Here is a 21125-nt window from a genome sequence, read left to right on the forward strand (position 1 = left end):
AATATATTTTTGGTTTCCTATAAATAACAAGGGGGGATTTTTCTGATTTTTATAAACTAAGTTATATTAAATACAAATAAAGTAAAGGAAACACGCAAATCAAGATATGAAGATATTGGTCAAGGATCAGTTTTCATTCACAAACATGTACTCGAAACAATAACTAGAATTGATATTTTAATCTCAAATTTTATCAAAGTCCCTAGGATATCTTGATCGCAAGTATATCCCGCAAATCTCCTCTTGTCATCAACAAACACATTAAAAGATGCGAATATGAATTCTATCTAAGAGAACAACCTAACGTGTAAAAGCACTAATCAAGTTTAATTCCCTAGATGCATTAAGTTCTATGAAATCAGGCCAATCAAAGCAATCGAACGTGTAAAAGCACTAATCCGATTTAACAAAGGTTATAATCCACTTGTGACTATTAGGATGTATCACTACAAGCAATATCCACAATTATGCTACTTGCAATCAGAAATTTATCACTTTTGCGTATAATAAACTCTAATCTAGCAATAGAGATGAAAACAAACTCAATCGATTCTAGACTCGACCAAACAAGCATTCAAATCATATAACAATATTAACGATGAATCATAAACGATAAAGTATGGAAACAAAACTAATTTATTGAACACAGCCCATGCTTGGAAATCCAACTTATTCCTTAACCAATGATAAAAACTAGGTACTCATATTCATGGAGTTCATAACAAGGAGGAAGATAAAAACTATCATGTTGTAAACCCTAGGATAAAAGTAAAGGAAGTGATGATGAGATCTCCAATTCTACCCCCAAAAGGAGAGGTGTTTCTTTTTATATCTTTCTCTGCCTGTAACCCTTTCCAAATCCAAGGCATCCATCTATTCTTCCTTGTAATGCAATAAAAAACACCTCCACAATCTCCATAATAACAGTAGCAACAGACAAACTCCGTTTCATTGCCTCGGCTCAGCAAACATCCCATTTAATCGTCAACAATGAACTTGTAGTTCCCTGCAATTCTATAACCACTTGCAAAACCATTCATTCTTTCATCTCCATTAGTCATATTGAGCTCAGAATCACCACCTGATTCAGTTGTTTATCAAGCCCATCAATCAGTGGAAGCTTCACTATCCTGTACCATCCATACATCCCAGTACACCACTTCAATTCTCCACTGCCTTGTCCCTCTCAGATTTCTCTGTAATCTTCACTACAAAACCCTTTGTAAACATCCACCAGTTGTTGCACCAGCTATCACTTCATCTCAGAAACATCAAACTCTTGAATTCTTCTTGTTGCTTTCAAAATCAAAGCAAACCCCCTTCAATCTCAAGTCAGTACCATCATTGAACAACATCAGCTTCTTCATCTTCTATGTACTCAGCAGCATCGGTTCACACAAACCCCCTAATTGCTCAACTGGATCTTCCCCTTTCATCGTCTTCAACAGAATCCGTCAGCTCTTCTCGATCTCAATGTCTTCTATACACAGATTGAAACTTCAGCCATTCTTTGCCATGTCCTCGATCCAGACTCAACTGCTGCTGCTCGTTCTTCAATTTCAGAAACAAGTCAAAACCCTAACTGCAGTTCTCAATTTCAAATTACAACCTAATTCCTTCCTTGTTTCTGAGATTCAGTTCAAAGACCCATTTGATTTTACCCTAATACGAATCAATAGAGCTCATTTCACTGTGAACCTCATCAATCTCTCAATCTCCATTTCCATATGAATTCTAATGGAGCCGTCATTTCTTTTCTCTCTGAGTTAGGGAATGAATGATTGAGAAATCATTCTCTCAATTCCAGGTGTTGGTAATGGCCAAAATGTCTATAGGCACCCAGTATATCAATATGGGTCATCCAGTACTCTTCTTGTTATGTCAGTTATGCAAAACTGACAGCTCATTATTTTCCTCCTCCTTGCGCAACCTAGCCTGCTCCAAATATCACTCGCCAGTGAATTGAGCTTTTTGCTTTCACTCTCCAAATGGACATTTTCTCCTTCTTTTATGCATAATGACTCCATTGCACCTAATACACTCAAAATCAAACATAAGATACATAATTTACATGAAAACTCGCAAATAAAGCATAAACAATAGATAATAATTAAGGTGTTTTAGACACCTATCAAATTCCCCCACACTTAGACTTTTCTAGTCCTCAAGTAAATCAAACAAAATAATAATAAAAAGAATACATACAGCTCCGTCTCGTCGAGGCTACGGTTACTCGTAGCATGAATAACAAGCCTTTAAACCCCTAGGTGTCCCTAGTGGACGAGTATTAGTCTCGTGAAGGTTTACAAGAGGTATACCTACAAAACCTATATCTCTAACTCCAGCCACCTGTGAAAATTTAAGATTAGCACTAAATATTTTTATTAATTGGCATACTATCAATGATTACAAGAGGAAGTACCCACTTTCAAATCCAATTCATAAATAAATTAGTAATATAGATTTATTCGGAAATTTGAACACAACCACAATACTCGGAATCTAATCAACCACAATCACACGAAAACATTAAGAAGATGGATATAGAAAGTAGATGGTGGCGAACTGTTGACTAAGGTGAACGATGTTTCCCATATCTGTCTGAAGGTCACTGCCAAAACAAACCTAAAAATCCTATTGGATTGAGCTACTAGTCTGAATTCTAATATCAACACAGCTGGCACATACAAGGGAACCAGCGGTCGACAAACTTAATTCTAGATCAATTCACTGGCATATACAAGGGAACCAGTAATCGATTTTATTCAATACAATAATAATATTTTTTTTTTTGACATCATGATTGAATCTTGTGGATCCAAGCGCATGTTTCTTGTCAGCAGATTACATGACAGTTCCCTTGGATCCTGCACTCCACGCTTGCTTAGGCGACGGAGACAGGGAGAACACACACATATTGCTTTATCCAAGTGTCATATTTATTCCTTTTGGTCAATTGGTCGGTCTCTTTTTTTTTCTTTTTTTTTTTTGTAGTAAGTCAATCACTCTATTTCATCCTAGCAGTGATAACAATTCGATGTTTGTGCCCCACCAATTCACTTAGAGAAACAATAGATAAATATGGAAAAATAAAAATAGAACGTGATATGGTGACGATTCCGAGATATGGTGACAACTAACATGTTATTTATTCTTATATTTTGTTCGTTTTCATATGAATAGACTCTACTAATGGGTTCCTCAACTCATACAACCACGATGTTTCCATTAGTGTAAGGTACAAGTTGTTAGACTTAGGAGTTTATTATCTTTTTATTTTTATTTTTTTTTTCTTATCAACACAAGGGAAAACTAACAAGGGTAAAAAAAACTCTATATGAGAACACTCCCCCACACTTAAACTTTACATTGTCCTCAATGTAAATTGAATCGTCCAAAGAAAGTCAAGGTGGGAAATCTTATAACATGATATATATACACAATAAGAAAATAAAATGCATAATAAAAAATGATACTCCAACTCATAGCTATTTCTGAACAATATAGGATAAACACTAAACAAGCTATTTAGTTGGCATCTAATCTCAACTCAGCCAATATATATACCTCATCGTCAAGAAAAAATTTCATCTACTTAGAAAGGCTAGTGTTTATTCTAAATTGTTCAAAAATATCTAAAAATTGGAGTTTTGATATGCAAATATCCAAAATAAGAAAATAAAGATAAAAGACTTGAAAAATAAAAAAATAGAGATAGATACACAAAACCAGTGTGTTGCCTCCCGCTTAGCGCTTGGTTTAAAGTCGTCAGCCCGACTTGCAAGATGAATTCCCCATACACCAACAATCTGAAAAGTTGGGGATCCACCCATAGAACCTGTTTTGCAAACACTAGCTTCGCACAAATATTAGTAATATAAAACAGAAACGAAGCTATTAACCGATAAAAGTTTCCCCCACACTTATTCTTGTCCACACTTGGGAGTGTATAAAGAATATAGAAAGCGGGTACTTCCACGGTTTCTTGTTCCAAGACCTGCATAGTATGAGAATCAAGTATCTCTAATGGCGGAAATCGAGAAACAAAGTCATTCAACAATATTCTCGAAGCACATACATTCAAACCAATAAGAGGTAAAGGAGAAGAAACAATAGGCAAAGGGTTAGACAAACCTTGCACAATCTCTTGTAGCACGGAATCCTCTTCATCCTTGAAAAATTCAAGTGAACTATTCACCTCTTGCATATCATGGTCCTCTATCAAACCTTGCAACCATTCTTCGTCCGTTTCTGCCTTAACCAAAATCTCGGCATCAACATATTCATTACAATCCTTTGCAAGCTAAATTGGGTCTTCCACAATATTGGTCATATCGGTTTCATTCGCAACACACTCCTCTTCGTTGTAAGGCACATACTCTTTTGCGGATCCAAATTTTATTATAAGAAACTTTTTTAGAACACTCAAAAATGCAGCATCCTCAAGCTCCACCCTTTGAATAGGCTCTCGATCATTATTAAGATCAATGCTTGAGTAATTTACACAAGTGTCATCATAGTCCTTTTCATCTTCATCTTGATCCCAGAATTCCATCGTACACCTTTGGGTAATGTCACCATGAGTTGCTTCAAACGACGTATCTTCATAATTATCGTCTATTTCATAGATAACATAAGATTGGTTGTCGCTGAATTTAGTGTTGCTAACCTCAAACTCATCCTTTTCAATAGGCGAATGATCATTATTAAGATCAAGAGTTGAGTTAGCTACACAATTATCAACGAAAGTCCCCAAAGGTTGGCCTTTTTCAACATTAACATCAATCAAATATTCATCACACACCACAGGCACATTAGAATAATTATTGCTTTGAAACAAAATTCTTCTTCATACCTTTCTTCCTTGTATTCATCAATGCTTCTTCGTAAGATAGCTATACTTTCACGAAGTTCTTGGAGTTGCTCGTTTGTAGCCTCTTTATCTTTTTGAAACTCTTGTCGTAAAAAGTTGGAAAAGTTGTCTAGCAAGTTAGAGACTTGGTGTTCACGAGCATAAGAATCCTCCAATCCTTGTGGTTGTTCACACACATACCTGCCATAAGGTTGTTGAGGAAAACCATAAGGATCCATGGAATATTGGTCATAACCAATGAATTGGTTTTGATTATACCCTTGGAATTGTTGGAAGTTGTCATGTTGTTGAGATTGTTGGAAACCGTATCCATTGTTCCAATATGCTCCATCCATGAGAAATAAGTACCTGAAACACGATTCTCAAAACAAGGTTAAAAACCAGAAAATAAACACAAAACTAAAAACAATAAAATAAGAAACCAAAAACAAGTGACAACCGCTGCCTCCCCGGCAGCGACGCCAAATTTTGATCGTTGTCGTATGCGTCAAAAATAAATTACTTTCTCACTACTCAAAATATATAATATAGCAAGGGCAAGAAACGATCGTTCCCACAGAGAGGACTAGGTTGTCAATATATTTTTGGTTTCCTATAAATAACAAGGGGGGATTTTTCTGATTTTTATAAACTAAGTTATACTAAAGACAAATAAAGTAAAGCAAACACACAAATCAAGATATGAAGATATTGGTCAAGGATCAGTTTTCATTCACAAACATGTATTCGAAACAATAACTAGAATTGATATTTTAATCTCAACTTTTATCAAAGGCCCTAGGATACCTTGATCGCAAGTATATCCCGCAAATCTCCTCTTGTCATCAACAAACACATTAAAAGATGCGAATATGAATTCTATCTAAGAGAACAACCTAACGTGTAAAAGCACTAATCAAGTTTAATTCCCTAGATGCATTAAGTTCTATGAAATCAGGCCAATCAAAGCAATTGAACGTGTAAAATCACTAATCCGATTTAACAAAGGTTATAATCCACTTGTGACTATTAGGATGTATCACTACAAGCAATATCCACAATTATGCTACTTGCAATCAGAAATTTATCACTTTTGCGTATAATAAACTCTAATCTAGCAATAGAGATGAAAACAAACTCAATCGACTCTAGACTCGACCAAACAAGCATTCAAATCATATAACAATATTAACGATGAATCATAAACGATAAAGTATAGAGACAAAACTAATTTATTGAACACAACCCATGTTTGGAAATCCAACTTATTCCTTAACCAATGATAAAAACTAGGTACTCATATTCATGGAGTTCATAACAAGGAGGAAGATAAAAACTATCATGTTGTAAACCCTAGGATAAAAGTAAAGGAAGTGATGATGAGATCTCCAATTCTCCCCCCAAAAGGAGAGGTGTTTCTTTTTATATCTTTCTCTGCTTGTAACCCTTTCCAAATCCAAGGCATCCATCTATTCTTCCCTGTAATGCAATAGAAAACACCTCCACAATCTCCATAATAACAGTAGCAGCAGACAAACTCAGTTGCATTGCCTCGGCTCAACAAACATCCCATTTAATCGTCAACAGTGAACTTGTAGTTCCCTGCAATTCTATAACCACTTGCAAAACCATTCATTCTTTCATCTCCATTAGTCATATTGAGCTCAGAATCACCACCTGATTCAGTTGTTTATCAAGCCCATCAATCAGTGGAAGCTTCACTATCATGTACCATCCATACATCCTAGTACACCACTTCAATTCTCCACTGCCTTGTCCCTCTCAGATTTCTCTGTAATCTTCACTACAAAACCCTTTGTAAACATCCACCAGTTGTTGCACCAGCTATCACTTCATCTCAGAAACATCAAACTCTTGAATTCTTCCTGTTGTTTTCAAAATCAAAGCAAACCCCCTTCAATCTCAAGTCAGTACCATCATTGCACAACATCATCTTCTTCATCTTCTATGTACTCAGCAGCATCGATTCACACAAACCCCCTAATTGCTCAACTGGATCTTCCCCTTTCATCGTCTTCAACAGAATCCATCAAATTTTCTCGATCTCAATGTGTTCTATACACAAATTGAAACTTCAGCCATTCTTTGCCATGTCCTCGATCCAGACTCAACTGCTGCTGCTCGTTCTTCAATTTCAGAAACAAATCAAAACCCTAACTGCAGTTCTCAATTTCAAATTACAACCTAATTCCTTCCTTGTTTCTGAGATTCAGTTCAAAGACCCATTTGATTTTACCCTAATACGAATCAATAGAGCTCATTTCACTGTGAACCTCATCAATCTCTTGATCTCCATTTCCATATGAATTCTAATGGAGCCGTCATTTCTTTTCTCTCTGAGTTAGGGAATGAATGATTGAGAAATCATTCTCTCAATTCCAGGTGTTGGTAATGGCCAAAATATCTATAGGCACCCAGTATATCAATATGGGTCATCCAGTACTCTTCTTGTTCTGTCAGTTATGCAAAACTGACAGCTCATTATTCGCCTCCTCCTTGCGCAACCTAGCCTGCTCCAAGTATCACTCGCCAGTGAATTGAGATTTTTTCTTTCACGCTCCAAATGGACATTTTCTCCTTCTTTTGCGCGTAATGACTCCATTGCACCTAATACACTCAAAAGCAAACATAAGATACATAATTTACATGAAAACTCGCAAAGAAAGCATAAACAATAGATAATAATTAAGGTGTTTTAGACACCTATCAAGTATCAATATCTAGCATTAGTTGTCTTTCGACAGTACAACTAATCACAAATTAGAATAGATCATGTAAGCACAAGTTGAAGCTACAAGATATAATTACTCTAACAACTTAGGATGCCTGACATACTAAGTGAAAGTTATAAATGGAAGCTCTAGGTTGAAACCATTCTTACTCAATGAAACACAGCAGGAACAATGTCGAAAACATGAATAATCTGGCAGTAAATCAAGGGCTTCATCTATGCCTAGCTAAGAAAGTTAGAACATAACTATTGTGAAACCAGAAAGCATATGAAGTTGTGAAATTGATAAACTCATTGACCCAATCACTTCTTTATTCAACTTATTTCTACTAAGCCACTCACAAACACAAGTAAGAGATGGAAACAAGGAATGAGAACTGATTTCTACTCGTACTCCTCACTCCCTGCATACCCAATACACAACATAACCTCCTCCTTTTATACATAGATTTCTCCCCATTTTCTCAATCCCTAATATCAACATAAACAATATAAAATTCTTGGGATTTTGTTCTCGAAACTCACCACTTTGTAAGACTCTTCATTCATGTACTGCCACTGCACTATCTTCACCCATTTGACTGATGTTGATGTTGTAGAGAACTGAAAATTCAGACCTAGCTTATCACGTCTGACCTTGTCTTTGACTAACCCAATTTGTGGATAAACTTCATTATGAACAGCCACCCTAATCTTGTCACTTCCTTGCTGGCTTTGTTGGTGTTTGAAAGGGGAAACAAATTTAGACCTCTAGCTTTCAATTCTGTCACTTTTAAAAATAAGTCAGACGACCTAACTTTATATTTCATAGCCTAGGGTTATGACTGAAATGGATGGTGAATGATGAGAGAAAGGGTGATTCGCAGTAGAGAGAGATGAAACTGTCAAGAACGATGGACAAATTGATTTGATATGAACCGAAATAGGGATAGAAAGAGATAGGACTGATATAGTTAGGGTTGTCTCTGGTTCTCAGATGATAGAGAGGGGATTGTCGTCTGTGTAGGAGAGAGTGAAATGAAAGATGGATTAAGGGTCTGTTTGGGTGTTGTACATGAATACATGTTTTTGGTATATGAGAATGGAACTTGGACCTGGCTTCCTTTCTTTAATTCCCAACATGGGTATCACTTGGATTTCGGCCCATTACTTCATTTCATGATCAGATAATTCTTCTTCTTGAGCTTCTCATCCACTAGTAGATCCATTAGCTTCAAAAGTCTGCTGGCACCCTGGTTGCGCTCTCCACTACACGCGTCTTCTTAACATCGACTTGGTATCTAGCTTGACAGGGCATTGTGGCTTCACTTCCGTCATAACACATGCTCAGTCCATTCTTTTCATTCCCCTAGAATTACAAAATAAAATTCAGGACAATTGCCACACATTTTACTCGCAACGAGCAAGAACTACAAAATACATAATTTGGCATAAATACAAGCAATTAGTGCAACAAAGTACCATAAACACCTACAAAATGATAAGAATGTATGCAGTATTAGGTGCCCATCAAATACCCCCAAACCTGCCTTTTGCTCGTCCTCGAGTAAAACACAAAACCAAAAGAAAAGTCCTACCTACACCACTGTCGCTGGTCAAAATATACCCACAAAGTTCTAGGACAAAATATAAGCTCAGATTGTATGAGAGTGATACCTGCATTAAGTTTTAGCTCACAGCAATTGGATATGTCAATCTAGCTTTCAAAGTCACAAATCTAGCACTGAAACAACTAAGGACATGTGATAAGAGTGTAAAGTGAGTGTATCTTCCTTAGACATGCATAGAGAATGGTTTACTATAGGAAGTTATCACTGCCAATTACTAAGAGATAGTTTTTAGGCTAAGAACTGAATTCAAAGCGAAGCTAGTTGTCCGTATTTACGAGAATTGTGAATGTTCACCTGATGAGTTGGTGATATTTCAGCTTACCCGTGTTGTACATCAATGGTTACACCCTCCTTGCGTATTACAAGACTATTTACAACACATAACAACAAAGAACCTTGAGTGCAATATTTACATTGACTACTCTCTCTTTTTGAGGCAAGAGAGACACTTTAACAGTTTTACTGAAATAGAACATAATAAAACAAAGGATACTTCTTCTTTCTTTCTTTTTCTTTTTTCAATTTTTTTCAATTTTTTTTTTCACCAGCTGAATTTTCTTTTCTTTTCTTTCTGAATCTTTCTGGTGACATTTTTTTTTCAACTGAATTTGGAGTAATGAAAGATACAAAAACAAACTGACATAACAAACTTTACACAAAAAAAGAAAAAATAGATTACATGACACTTTTAGCAAGAGGCAGCCATTTTCGATGCACCCGGTCAAATTCAATGGTTGCTTTTCTTAATATATCCTCCAACTTCTATCCCAACCAACCAAAGAACAAGCTAGTCAAGTCTCATTCAGTATTCTAGATGATTGGCAACCTACTTAACCTATGAAACACCGACGCTATACACGCTTGGAAGATCGTGCATGTGCAAATTTTCAATATCACAATGTGAATTGTGCTAGAATCAAGGGTGCCTCATCATCTAGAATAAGAATCCTAAGATATCATACATGCACACAGGTATCACAATTCAAGGTAAATGGGCTCCATTTTTCATTTTCATTTTTTCTTTTAAGATAAGATGTTATCTATTCACAAGATTCAAGCATACCAAATCACTACAAAGTTCATGTGATATCTACTCCCACCCCCAAACCTATGTTAAACAGTGTCCTCAATATTTATAAGGAATCTCAAAGTTATAACATGCCATGAAGTTCATGAAGAGAAAGAAGAGGTTAGAGAGTACCAGATCCAAAAAGTGTTGCCAAACCAGATAGTTGAGCAGCAAGGTAGATATCACACAAAAAAAAAGAGATTATATACATCAAAAACTAGCCTATCAAACTGAAACCAAAAGAAAGAAGGACATAAAATTGAATTCTAAACCTGGTATCTTCAAGTTCAGTTGGTATGTACAAGGGGTGATCAGTTCAATCCAGATAGACGGGATCTTCCATATCGGTTGTTTCAGTTTCAGGTGGAATTGGTTCAAGGAACGGCTTCAATCTCTGTCCATTGACCTTGAAGACGTTCTTAGTTGCTACATCTTCAAGTTCTACATCTCCATGAGGGAATATTGTGCGGACCAAGAATGAGCATGTCCATCTAGAACGCAATTTACCTGGAAAAAGATGCAAACGAGAGTTGTACAATAACACTTTCTGGCCAGGCGTGAATGACTTGCGCAAAATGCGCTTGTCGTGGAACACTTTCATTCTATCTTTGTACAACTTAGCACTATCATAAGCATCATTTCTCAGCTCTTCCAATTCATTGAGATGAAGTTTCCGTTGAGTACCTGCCTTATCAAGAGAAAAGTTTAGTTTCTTGATATCCCAATATGCACGTTGTTCTAGTTCAACAGGTAAATGAGATGGTTTTCCATACACAAGTCGGTAAGGGGACATGCCAATAGGGGTTTTATATGCTGTTCTATAGTCCCATAAAGTATCATTCAATCTCAAAGACCAATCTTTTCTATACGGGTTAACCGTCTTCTCAAGAATATGCTTAATCTCCCTATTAGAAACCTCTACTTGGCCACTGGTCCGTGGATGGTATAGGGTTGTGACTTTATGAGTTATGCCATACTTGCGAACTGATGACTCAAAAGACCTATTGCAAAAGTGTGAACCACTGTCACTGATTATAGCTCCAGGGGTGCCAAAACGAGAAAATATGTTTTATTTTAAGAACGAAAGTGAAAAAACGGAGGTCTAACAACACCACCCAATATTTCTCTTAGCAATATGTATGGACTAACTCCGAAATACTTTTCTAGAGAATCAACTAGACAGTCATAATCAATCTAGATAAAAGTATCTCAAGGAGTTAATATCTCTCTCTTGTTTTTGATATTACTCAAGCTAATAGAAATCATCGAGTCCTAATCAAACACAAGGAATACTTGGACGGTACCAAAGACCAATGTCCAAGGATGAATCAATATCAATCAACAACCAAAGGTCGGATTTCCAATTGATGATCACAAACGCACAACCTGTATTATTTCAATTATATAACAAATATAATGCTAAAATTGAAATAACACAGACACCAGAATTTTGTTAACGAGGAAACCGCAAATGCAGAAAAACCCCGGGACCTAGTCCAGATTGAATACATATTGTATTAAGCCGCTACAGACACTAGCCTACTCCAAGCTAACTTCGGACTGGACTATAGTTGAACCCCAATCAGTCTCCCACTGATCCAAGGCAGTTGTACTCCCTACGCCTATGATCCCAGCAGGACACTGCGCACTTGATTCCCTTAGCTGATCTCAACCACAACTAAGAGTTGTTGCAACCCAAAATCGCAGACTTGATAATAAACAAATCTGTCTCACACAGAAAAGTCTATCAAAGGATAAATCTGTCTCCCACAGAAGAACCCTAGGTTTTTGTTCCGTCTTATGATATGAAATCAAGGTGAACGAGAACCAATTGATAATCCAGACTTATATTCCCGAAGAACAGCCTAGATTAATCAATCACCCCTCAACAACACTTCCTGACTACACAGGCGGTTATTCAAGGAATCACAAACAGTGAGACGAAGATGTTTGTGACTTCTTTATCTTGCCTATCGGAGAACTCTCATGATCTCAAGCAAATCAATCGACTTTACTCGTACGATAGAAGATGCAAGATCAGATCACACAACTACGATAAAAGTAGTATCGGTCTGGCTTCACAATCCCAATGAAGTCTTTAAGTCGTTAACCTGGTTTTAGAGAAGAAAACCAAAGGTTAGAGGAAAATCGACTCTAGAGAGAGCACTAGTATCACAAAGAAGTGTGGGGATTAGTTTTTTCCAATGCTAGATGTCTCCTTTATATAGTCTTCAAATCAGGGTTTTTCCTTAGGTACAAAACAAACACTATTCACCGTTAGATGAAAACCTGATTTAGATTCAAGCTAATATTTCTCAACCGTTAGATCGAAAACTTAGCTTGTCACACAAACTTGAGATATACGTTTACTGGGTTTGTGAAAACAGTGCCCAAACGTGTACGTGTACGTGTATGTTGGTTCAATATAGTAACCCAAAAGGTTAACCATATGAGCATTTCATATTAACCTTGTTCTTCTTCACCATAACTAGTTCAATTGACTCAAATGAACTTGTTAGAGAGTTGTTCAATTGCTATGAGATCTTATGTAACTACACAAGACACAATTGAAACAAAGATGATTCGATTTGAATCGGCTCATGAACTTTATAGCCACGGTTTGCATACTGCATTCCTTAGTAATTTAAGTTTCATGTTCAGAGCACATATTTAGATCATGACCCACTCAAGTTCGCAAACAAGTTCGCGGACTTAAGGCAACCGACAGAGTTTTCCAAACTCAGCAGAAAATCTCGGCAAAGAGACTTCCGCCAGTTTGCGGACTAGGTTCGCGGACTAAACACGCAAACGAGTTTTTGGAAATCCCAGCAGAAATTCTCGGTAAGAGAACTTCCGTCAGTTCGCGGATTGAGTTCGCAAACTTCGGATTAAGGAATAGGACTTATGCACATACGTGTTACCACACAATGCTTATATCCATCATTGGTTATATAGACCTAAACTCTCATTCCAACCATTGAAACATTCTTAGAGGACGTTATACAGTTGTTACACTATTTCTCGTCAAAGTGATTTTCAAATTGATTGAAACATTATGACTTTCGTCACTAGGTGAAGATAAACCTGATCAAAGCGAAACGCTTTACCAACACATGATTTCAAGATATAGATAGGCGAGATATACTCGGCTCGAAATATCAAATGTGTATGATCCAGTCTATATAGCATACGACTTTTGTCTCATAAGAAGTAGGAGATAGAGAAGATAAACTTTTGAGTGATAGATAAGTTCAAGTCTCCACATACCTTTTTGTTGATGAAGTGCCACGGTTCCTTGAGTAGATCTTCGTCGTTGTATGATGAATCGCCATGAAGTCCTTGAGATCAACTACACTTTTCTATCATAGTCCGAGACTTAGCTATGTAGACTATAAATCAATACTCATAGTTTTGAACACTCACATTGACAAACATGCTTGATATAGCAACGCATGCGAGGTCGACCGAGCTATGCTCTAACATAAAGTACCACCTTATGGTCATTTGTTTTGGTTGCAGTTGATTATACCCACTTAGAAACATAATCAATTGCGAAAAGGATATACAATTTTCCATCAGAATTAGGAAATGGTCCCATGAAGTCTATTCCCCAAACATCAAACAGTTAAATAATCAGAATAGGGTGCAAAGGCATCATGTTTCTCTTTGAAATACTTCCTAGTTTATGACAACGTTCACAAGCAATACAATAAGCATGACAATCTTTGAATAACGATGGCCAATAAAACCCACTCTGCAAGACTTTTGCCGCAGTTTTCTTGGCACTGAAATGGCCTCCACATGCATGGTCATGACAAAAAGATATCACATCTTTTTGCTCACTGTTGGGGACACATTTCCTAATGATTTGGTCCGGGCAATACTTAAACAGGTACGGGTTATCCCAAAAGAAGTATTTTACTTCAGCCAAGAACTTATAACGGTCTTGTCTAGACCAATGCAAAGGCACTCTTCCAATAGCAAGATAGTTCACAATGTACGCAAACCAAGGAAACTCAGACACAAGCATCAACTGTTCATCAGGAAAAGACTCTCTAATAAGCAAGGAATCATCAAAAGACTCAACATTTAACCTAGACAAGTGATCAGCAACCATATTTTCAGAACCTTTCTTATCTCGAATTTCGAGATCGAATTCCTGTAACAACAATATCCATCAGATGAGAGGATCTTTAGCGTCCTTCTTAGAAATAAGAAATTTCAGAGCATCATGATCAGTGTATATGATGACCTTAGACCCTATCAAGTATGACCTAAACTTGTCCAATGCAAAAACAACAACAAGCAATTCCTTCTCAGTAGTTGAGTAATTAAGTTGGGCATCATTAAGAGTCTTGCTAGCATAGTATATCACATATGGAAGTTTATTGACGCGCTGTCCTAAAAAAGCACCAACAACAAAATCAGACGCGTCACACATGATTTCAAATGGCAGTTCCCAGTCAGGTGGTCGGACTATAGGGGCTGAAACTAGAAGAGTTTTGAGTTCTTCCCATGCACGCACACAAGCATCATCAAATACAAAATCAACATATTTACCAAGTATATTACACAGTGGCCTTGAGATCTTACTGAAATCTTTAATGAATCTACGGTAGAAATCAGCATGGCCTAAAAATGATCTAACCTCCCTCACAGAGTGAGGTTGTTGAAGGTGTTGGATTAGGTCGACTTTTGCTCTATCTACTTTTATGCCTTTTTCAGAGATGATATGTGCTAGAACTATGCCTGAGTTCACCATAAAATGACACTTTTCCCAGTTCAGAACCAGATTTTTTTCTTTACATCTAATCAGCACAAGAGTGAGATGGTTCAAACATTCATCAAAAGAAGATCCAAACACAGAGAAATCATCCATAAAGATCTCAATGAAATTATCTATCATGTCAGAAAAAATGCTCATCATACAACGTTGAAATGTGGAGGGTGCATTACACAACCCAAAAGGCATGCGACGATAAGCAAATGTACCATAAGGACATGTAAATGTAGTCTTTTCCTGGTCCTGGGTGCTATGTGAATCTGGTTGTAACCAGAATATCCATCTAAGAAACAGTAATGACTATGTTCAGATAACTTTTCTAACATTTGATTTATGAAAGGGAGAGGGAAGTGATCTTTCCTTGTAACTGCATTCAATTTCCTATAATCAATGAAAACTCGCCACCATGTGGTTACTCGAGTAGGAACTAACTCATCTTTATCGTTTTGAACTACAGTAACTCCTGACTTTTTCGGCACAACCTGAATGGGACTAACCCATTTGCTATCTGAAATCGGGTATATGATACCCACATCAAGAAGCTTAAGGATGTCACCCCTAACAACTTCTTTCATGTTAGGATTGAGTATCCTATGCATTTTCCTAGAAGTTTTAGCATTATCTTCAAGGTTATGTGATGCATACAGACTGTAGGGATGATGCCTTTAATATTTGAGATTGTCCATCCTAAGGCTTCTTTATGCTCCTTAAGTACTTCTAAAAGCTTAATTTCATGTTCTATATCTAAGGCAGATGGAATGATTACATGCAAAGTATTAGGATCCCAAAAAATGCATATTTAAGAGTATCAGGTAATGGTTTCAGTTCAAGATTTGGTGGCTCAACAAGAGACGGGACAGACTTAGATTCCGAGAGTGGAAGTGGCTCCACTCTAGCTTTCCATTTAGTGGTGTCCATGAGAGGTGCAGATTCAAGCAAAGAATTGACTTCACTTATGTACTCATTATCAAACAAATCCAAGTTAAAATTGTTCAAACAAGCATGTAAAGGATCAACATACATGGTACTAGACAACGAATCCTGAATCAAACTCTCAATCATGTTGATTTCATGCACATTATCATCATCATCAAGATCTAAATGTTGTTGGCTAGCATTAAAAACATTCAACTCCATAGTCATGTTACCAAATTACAACTTCAACACTCCATTACGAAAATTAATAATTGCATTGGACGTCGCCAAGAAAGGACATCCTAAAATGACAGGAATGTGACAGTCTGGGTTCTGCACAGGCTGAGTATCTAATACAATGAAGTCCACAAGAAAATAGAACTTATCAACCTTAATCAAAACATCTTCTACCACACCACGTGGAATTTTGATGGATCTGTCCGCCAATTGCAGAGTTATAGGTGTTGATTTTAACTCTCCAAGACCCAACTGCACATATACTGAATATGGCAGTAGGTTCACACTTGCCCCTAAGTCTAGTAACACCTTATTGACCGTATGATCACATATCTTGCATGAGATTTTTGGACAACCTAGGTCTCTAAACTTAGGTGGAGTCTTGTTTTGAATGATAAAACTTACATGTTCAGCGAGAAAGGCACACTTGTGCACATTAAGCTTTCGCTTTTTTGTGCACAGATCTTTCAGGAACTTAGCATAAGCAGGAATCTGCTTGATTGCTTCGAGAAATTGAATGTTAATATTGACTCGCCTGAACAATTCCAATATCTCATTATATTGTGTTCCTTTCTTTTGTTGCTCTAACCTTTGAGGAAAATGAGCTACAGGCACATTTGACGGCACAGAAACATTAACATCAACAGTTTTTTTAGATCTAGAGACGCTCATATTCATTTTCAACAATTGGTGTATCATGCGATGTTGTATGAAATTGTGACTTAGACACAGACTCACTCTTTTCAGGCATGCTTACATTGTTATCAATTACTTTACCACTACGAAGAGTAGTAACAGCATGTGCAGTCTCATTACAAGTAGACGTACTTGCCTGAAATATTCCTTTTGTGTTTTGTTCAGGATGACTTGGAAACTTACCCTTTTCCCTGTCATTAAGCGCATCACAGATCTGACCTATCTTAAGTTCTAGACTTGTAAAACGTTAGTCAGTGGTCTTCTGATTTTGCAAAAGATTTTGGGTCAACAGATCGACACTTTCTTCAATGCTAGACAATTTTTTCCAGAAGGATGTTGTGTGTACGACTGCATCTGGGGGTTTCTAGGGTGTGGATACCCTTGTGTGTTTCCTATTGTACCCCCTTGTACAGGGCCCTTGGACCATGAAAAGTTAGGGTGGTTCCTCCACCCTGGGTTGTAGGTCTGTGAATAAGGGTTATGTTCTTGCTTTTGATACAAAACATGGGTCTGTTCAAGTCTAGATTCCTGAAATGCAAGTATTTCTGGGCAACTGTCCACTAGATGGTCAGAACTATTACATGCAACACAAATAGACAATTCGACATGGTCACGGAGAGTAGTGGCAGAAGGTTTCACATTCTTTTGCAGCTCCAGCGCTTCTATTCTCCTTGCCAACGATGCGATTTTTGCATTTCCCTCAAAGTCGGACTTAATCCTATGAACATTAGCTACAGGGGCAGTCTTTCTAGGTTCACGAATGGACTCCCACTGCTAAGTCTTTTCAGAAACTTCGATTAGGAAAGTCCAAGACTCATCAGCACTTTTGTCAATAAATAAGTCGTTGCACATTGACTCAACTGTTGTTCGGGTGACAACATCTATACCTTCATACAAAATTTGTACAAATCTCCATTTTTCGAAACCATGGTGAGGACATTAAAGCAGTAATTCATTAAACCTTTCCAAATACTTGGCTAAAGTTTCACCCTCCTATTGCACAAAGCTATTCAGACTTTGACGAATGGTCGCAGTCTTGTGATTTGGGAAGAACTTTTTGAAAAATTCTTTCGTAAGATCATCCCATGTCCCAATTGACTGTAGTTGCAGGGTATATAGCCAAGACTTAGCCTTTTCCATCAAAGAGAAAGGAAATAATCTCAATTTCAGGGACTCTTCCGGCATTTGAGTGAAACGCAGAGTCCCACAAATCTCTTCAAACTCTCTCACATGGTGGTAGGGGTTTTCAGCATCAACCCCTCGAAACACATGGAGCATATGTATCGTGCTCGCCTTTAACTCAAAATGACCAGCATTTTCTGGTAGAACAATACAAGAGGTATGGTTTCCCTCGTGGGGTACATGTAATCTTTGAGACTACGAGGTTGATTTAACTCTTCACCCATCGTCTCGGGTTGGTCAGGTGCTTCTACGTCAAAAACAGGGATTTCAACTACGTCCTCTCGATGAATTCTAACTAGACGATTTGTTTGGTCTCGGAAAGACACAATCATATCCCAGCAAACATACCATTTAACATGTTATGACACCTGGTTAACCAAGCTCAACATAATTCAGAAACTCGGGATTTATGTGAATGCGTATCAAGATTATGCAATCATAAATACAGATATCAAAAGTTCAGAGATTGCTACTTGAACAAAAAGGGTGAACGTTTCAGCAAGCAAACGTGCTATTCAGATCAATTACATAATCATGTTATGGGTATCATGTATTGCAAGTGTTTTGACGGTGTTATGGAAAGCCACTAGTTCAGTTCGCATGCTAAGATGGTATATCATTCAAGACTAGAATATCAAAGTTGAGGTACGATACCGCCGGTATAAGACCGGGTTTAGGCACAACAAATAGGTTGTTTCGCTCCTCTTTCTCTTAAACTTTGGTTTGTAATGCAGTATCTCAGGTACCTGTTGATCTCAAAAGAGGAATTTCAGTAACCACAAATACGCCGGTAAAGCAAAGTCACCACAGTACACACACTGATTATGAGTAACTGAGAAGTGACTCTACACCATGACTATGACTTTGATTTACACTGATTTGCTAATCAGGACAGACAAAGCTATCAGTTAAAACTAGTCACAATGTAACAGAATGAAGTTATAGGATTCACTAGGTTACAACAAAATTTTCAAAAAGAATAAAGATGAACTACAAAACAAGTATTTGAACTGATATTTACAGGGATGCGATGATTACACTACTACAGGGTTATGTGAATCAGAAATAAACACGAAATGCAGACACGAATGAGATGCAACAATGAGAGGACAAATATATTACAAGCGATAGAAACTTTTAAACTAGTAGTCTAACTAACATAACTAGATAACTACACTACTTATACAGATGCTTTCCTACAGATACAAATTACAGATTCTCCTAAGCAAAATCTAAATTATGCTATTGCAGTACAACAGAAGAACTTTCACAAAGAAACAACAGCTTCTCAACAACTAACACTACTCAAGGATGAGCTAGCACAATGGATTATACTTATTTTTACAAATATGAGATGCATGGATGCTTTAATATAATACAGATGTGATGAAAATTTTAACTGGATGACTCTTTCCACAGATGCTTAACCTGTAGATGTGATTTAATATGAAAGAAAACTGAAAAATCCGAGTTATGATAACACAAGCGAAGAAAAACTTCTTGAACCACAACAACAACTATGTAACACTTATTACTGCCCAAGATTCAGTCAACACAACGGAGAGTTCGGAAATTTCAGGATGGCGATTGTGGTGTTGCTGAGATGTGACAAATCAAGCCTTGTCAGATTAACTAGCGGGTGTTAACAAAGTGCCAAAGAACAACTAAATATTACAACCCAATATGACTCAACTTGCTAATGGATATGTACAGATGGATATGATCTTTATACTAAAAAAAAATACAAACAAAAGGGGACTTAACAGATTTACCAGCTAAACTACGGGATGCTACCAGCTTATGCTACAAGACAATGATGCAAAACTTTACTAACTAACAAAAAGGACTGAAAGAAAGCAGGTATGTTACTGGAATTAGAGCTACAGCTAAGATGCAGATGAAACTGACTGGAATTAAATGACTAGTTTTACAGGAATATAAAGATGCAGGCAAAAATTGAAAGAAACTTAACTAAATGCAGTTATGACAATGAAATAAAACAGAATGCAAAAAAGACTGAAAGAGAAAATTACAAAGATGCAGATAAATGATTGAATAAGGAATGATTGAAGCTTACAAACTACAACTAACAAAGATCGAAACTTTTACCTAAAATTAAAATGCAAATGATATCACAGATGGAGTTAAAAAACTAAGTTAGACTAATGACTAAAATCTAAACAAGTTTATACAGAACTTAACTACAGTCAGCAAAGTAAAGGAAAGTAAATGAGACTGACTTACATTGACTGAACCTACAGAAATATAGAACAAGGATGCATCTAACCTAAAAACAAGATGCAGTTATGATATGTAACTAAAAATCAAAAGCTAATACCAGGATGCAGATTATAAACAAATGGACTCACTTCAGCTACGATACGACAACAAAGTTACAGATGCAAGTGAACTACAAACTGAATATGATACTAAGCTATAGCATGAGATGCAGGATGAACATATGGTAGTTTACAAAGTGTAATGACAAGATGTCAATGCTACAGAATGCAATAATAGAAAATGGAACAAAATAAAAGATATATGATGATGCAGGAGACTGAAAAATTAAACTACAAGTAACACTAATCTAACAGGAAGCAATGATCTAACACATATATACAAATGATAACAAAAAGATCAGTAAAGTGAAAGGCAGAACTTCAGCTACACCGCTACCGAGTCCCCGGCAGCGGTGCCAAAACTTGGTAGGATTTAGAAACCTACGATTATACTAACCGCAAGTATACGATGTCTACAATGTAAAACACAACAAGTACGGATAGTTCCCACAGGGACTTGGTTGGTGTGAAGTTGAATTTCAAAGCCTAACTAATACTGATTCGAACAAGAAGTAATAACAGGGAGTTTGTGTGTCGAAACGACAAGGTGCTGGCAAAGATCAAACTAGAAAATTGAAATAGAAATATGGATGCGGAAATACAAACATGAATACAGAAAGAAAGGATTTAAACACATAAGTAAAGTGCATTAGTACAATTGAATCCACCACTTAACCTCTACTAGAAAAT

The sequence above is a fragment of the Papaver somniferum genome, chromosome 5, assembly GCF_003573695.1.
Source record: "Papaver somniferum cultivar HN1 chromosome 5, ASM357369v1, whole genome shotgun sequence".
Classification (NCBI taxonomy): domain Eukaryota; kingdom Viridiplantae; phylum Streptophyta; class Magnoliopsida; order Ranunculales; family Papaveraceae; genus Papaver; species Papaver somniferum.